The sequence below is a fragment of the Pantherophis guttatus genome, chromosome 4 (genome assembly GCF_059756535.1).
Source record: "Pantherophis guttatus breed Tessera chromosome 4, ASM5975653v1, whole genome shotgun sequence".
Taxonomy (NCBI): Eukaryota; Metazoa; Chordata; class Lepidosauria; order Squamata; family Colubridae; genus Pantherophis; species Pantherophis guttatus.
In genome coordinates, this window is record NC_142066.1 from 28,634,082 (window position 1) to 28,638,545 (window position 4,464).

The 4,464-nt window shown below is 42.1% G+C and overlaps 1 long non-coding RNA gene across 1 annotated transcript; it reads left to right on the forward strand.

Annotated features, from left to right (window-relative positions):
• The first annotated feature begins 550 nt into the window (after positions 1 to 550).
• LOC117666867 (uncharacterized) lies at positions 551 to 4,259 on the forward strand. Its single transcript, XR_004591917.3, has 3 exons — positions 551 to 608; positions 3,091 to 3,151; positions 4,000 to 4,259. It is a non-coding gene; the product is annotated as an uncharacterized LOC117666867 (long non-coding RNA).
• The last annotated feature ends 205 nt before the right edge of the window (positions 4,260 to 4,464 follow it).

A 4,464-nucleotide genomic window follows, 5' to 3' on the forward strand; every position in this document is an offset into this window, starting at 1 on the left:
TAATCTACAAAACACAACACAACACAACTGGCTCACCCACAATGTAAAAGCAGCTGTGCTAGACCCAAAATGGCCCCTGCAACAAGCAGGAAACTCACACAGCCACAAAAAGCCCAAAAAACCAACTTTCATACTTTACACACACAAAATTCCACATACAGCTTTGTGAGATTTTGTGTGTTTGTGTAGTTAGAGTGAAATACTACAGAAATACACTAAATTTCAGAAAACTGCACAAATATTATTTTATTTTAATTTATTTTTATTTTTATATAAAAGCAGCTAAATTTAAAACTTCCTAAACTTTAAATGGCTAGGTCTAAAAAAAGAACAACTAAAAAAAACCCCAATTAACTTTTTTTTTTAAAGCTCCCAAAGGGGAAAAAAAACTTACCCAATAGAACAGGGGTCTCCAACTTTGGCAACTTTAAGACTTGTGGACTTCAACTCCCAGAATTCCTCAGCCAGCTTTGCTGGGAGTTGAAGTTCACAAGTCTAGGCAGGCAGGCAGGCAGAAAGAGCTGCTCACCAATGAGCTTGATTGCAGGCAGGGAGATTCAGTTGCTTGCTGATGCATGGATTACGATCGTCATGGATCAGCAGCTAAGGTAAGCAAGCTGGAGGCTGGGAGGGGAGGGGAGAAAAAAAGAAAGTTTTTTTCTTTTACATGGCTCTGGCGATCCAAGCTGAGTTGCCTGATTAGCAGGTAACTCAGCTGGGATGTCAGAACTTGGCTAGTCAGAGCCATTTAAAAGGAAAAAAAGGCTCTGATGATCGCGGGGCTCAGCTGGGCATGGGGGGCAGGGGCAGGAATTTTGGCTACTGGTTCTCCGAACTGCCCGCCACCATCACTACCTACTCGCCCGAGCCGGTCCGAACCGGGAGCATTTCACCTCTGCTTGTAACCTACATTTACCACATCAAATAGAAGTTTATGGATGTGTGTCGTCAAGGGGAGGACATATTTTGGATGTGGGTTACTTCTTGGAAGGAAAAACCAGTTGCCAGATGGGAAGAAGCAGGGTGAATATAGGCAGATTTTAGAGTATCTGGTTTAGTCACCTTCAACTTGCATGACACAGTCATGAGTCTAAGCCAATGATGGCTAACCTTTTTGCCGTCATGTGCCAAAAGCAGGGGGAGCGCAAAGAGGTCATGCGTATGCATGCCCATACCTACAGTTGAATGCACCCCACCCCTCCGCGCTTGCATATGCGACCCCCCTCCCGTGCTCCCCCTGTTTTTGGCATGTGATAGACCCGTGGGCCTGGTAGGCCTGTTTTTCGCCCTCCCCAGGCTCCAGAGGCTTTCTAGGAGTGAAAACTGCCTTCTCCACCCCCCTGGAGGCTGGAAACGGCCCATTTGTCAATTTCTGGTGTGCCTGGAAGCCCCGAAAATCAGTTGGCCTGCGTGCTCAAGTGCGCTGCAGCTGAGCTAGGGCAATGCTCGCGTGCCCAACGATATGGCTCTGTGTGCCACCTGTGGCACACGTGCCATAGGTTCGCCATCATGGGTCTAAACGCTCCATCCTTGTGACTGTCACTTGGGCTATTTCTTATACAGGTTTAGTACTCTTCAGAATGAGCACTAAATCTAGGTTCTGAGGTAGCCCAGCCGAAAGATTAGAAAAAAACCCCAAAACAGAACCCACAGAAGAAATCCTGCTGCTTCATTCTATGTCCTTCCTTTCCTAGGAAGGTTCCTATCAACCTTTCTTAGGAATTTCTAGGCTTCTTATTATGCTTTTTTGAGGCTGATGCTATTGTGTGGCCCAGTTTGCTAGACTTTCTCCTCCACGGTCAGTCCAATCTACTTCCTCCCATGGTTTTTCTCTGCAGTCACATCATTTTTGAGGACTTATTGGTAGTGACAGGAAGTTAATCTTGGCATATACCAGTAGCACAGGTGGGTAACTATGGCAACTTTACGGCCTGTGGACATCAACTCCCAGAATTCCTGAGCTGGCATGGCTGCTCAGGAATTCTGGGAGTTGAAGTCCATAAGTTGCAAAGTTGCCATGGTTGCCTACCCCTGCCATACGGGATAATGAAGTGCCTAATAAACACCACACCCATCCATCAGCTTCAAAATAAAATATCAAGGTCCCCCCAGCAGAGGGAACGTGGGCATCCCAAAGTAGGTAAAAACAACTTCAAGCATCTGAAACAGAGTTCTTTCAGGTTTTTTTATTTCCAAACTTGGTAACTTTAAGAAGTATGGATGCTCCAGAGCTGTGCAAGGCTGAGGTAGGAAGCAGGAAGACAGAAGACTTTATCTTAGATCCAGCCATCCAAATTACTCAATTTTTCTCTCTTCCACCTCCCCCATTTCAAACTTCCAACTTTTTATTTCCACAAAACATTCCTAATCATCTCTAAAGTGAGGAAGGGGGTCTTGAGATCAAGCATTGCTTGAGATTTTGCAGATGCAGCCAGTAAGAGAATTTCTAATCTGTATTTCAGGGTGAATTCTTAGATACAATTGGTTATATGCAAAGCTCAGTACCAGTAGTCCTTCACTTACGACCAATTGCTTGGAGCATGCTTGAAGTTGCAACAGACCCAAAAAAGGTACTTAGGACCCAGATTCAAATTCACTTCCTTCCTCACGATCACATGATGATATTTTGAGTGGTAGCAGCCCAGTGACATGACCTTGATATGTATGCTGGAAACCAACATCCTGCCCAGGCAGGAAACCAGGGTTTTCTGCCTGGGCAGGAGGTTGGACTAGAAGACGTCCCAGGTCCCTTCCAACTCTGTTATTCTGAAATGTATTTTTTAGTTTCTGGCAAAAAAGAATGGTTTTTGTTTTAGTGAACAATGGTTTTGTTTAACAACTATGGCGTTTGCTTAATGACCACCCCTGAAAAGCTCATAAAATCAAGTACGGTCACATGATGACTCACTTAATGATGGGCACAACTTACGACCATAATTCTGGGCTCAATTACGGTCATAAGTCAAAAACTATCTGTAGCTTCTTTTGTCCAAATTATTTTTACAGCACATCATGGCAAAACCAAATAATATATGTCCAAAAATATGAAAAGTGGGTTTATGAGACTTATGATTGTTTTGTTTACACCAGATTGTACCATGAGGAAAGCAAGCAATCCCAATATTTGTAGAGTGGCAGCCGGTACTATTAGGTACGTGCATTTATGAAAAGTCTAGAGAATGTGTATCATGGCACAGATGTTCTTTAGGGATGAGTATAGAGAGGAGAGTACAACCAAAGAGGAAAAAAACACCATAAACAGGAAGAATAGGAAGATTTATTTTTAGGCACCTTTGAGTTATACAAAAATGTAAGTTGACTATTGGATTCCAAAGATGACTCATTTATTTGTAGCTTAAAACCTCCTGTCTAGATTTCTAAATATAGATCTAGGAGGGCCTAAAAACTTTTATTTTCCATCCCTTATACACAGAAACCATGTTCCTTTCCTTATTAAAGTAGGCTCTCTCACACCTGCCTCCACCAAATGTTTTGCACTGCAATCTTCATTATCTCTGGTGGCTTCTGGGGATTGTAATATTCCATATTTAAAGAACACCAAGTCAGGTAGAAGTGTGCTTACTTAGAAGCCACAATGAAAGAATCTAGGAAATTTTTCTCTGTTTTGGATGACAAACAAAATGATTTTTATATCTACGTGTATATACCATGGATAAACCTAACACGTTTCAAGAAAATAATCTCATTTCTCACAAAATCTATATCAAAAATTAATCCCAACCCCAATAAGATCCATCAACAATTAACTGATTCAACCTGAACTTTTAACCCTTCATCTTAAATTTGTGCTGCCTCGACTCATCAGGGTTGACTTCCCATCTTGTTGATGTACTTCACCACATCCCTGTCCTTGTACAGCTTCATAAAAGGATACATGAATTATATTTAGATGTATCTTCATCTGTATCTTCGTCACACCCATTTCCAGAATCAAATTCCTCCTCCATTCTTCCCAGCACTTTTTCTTCTGAATTTAAGGCAGAAGTATTAGATGATCCAGTACTGGTACATATTTCGGTTCTGGAAGACAGCAGTAACTCCTCTTCTTGGCTTACATCATGAAATACAGAGAGGACCATTTCCTTCACCCCTGAAGAACTTGGAAGAGGATAACTCGGGTTTAGTATTTTGGTGTCTGGTATATCATTACGATTTGAGAAGACAAAATCTTGACTAGGTGGGGATCCTGTTATGTATTCTGGGAATTCATTAATAAAAAATGAAGAAACTGAACCAAACATTTCTAATTCCTTCTTGGATGAGCCTTTCTTCTGGCCTACTCTGGATGAAAAATCTAGAATAGTGGGAGAAGATGGGATGGGCCGCTTAGGACGGGGATACTCAACTGGAATTATTCCATGCTTTGACAGATTGCTTGGCAACATCTCCATCTGAACATTTGACTCTGGGAATTTGAGGCCTAGGCTTGAAATGTGTCTTTTG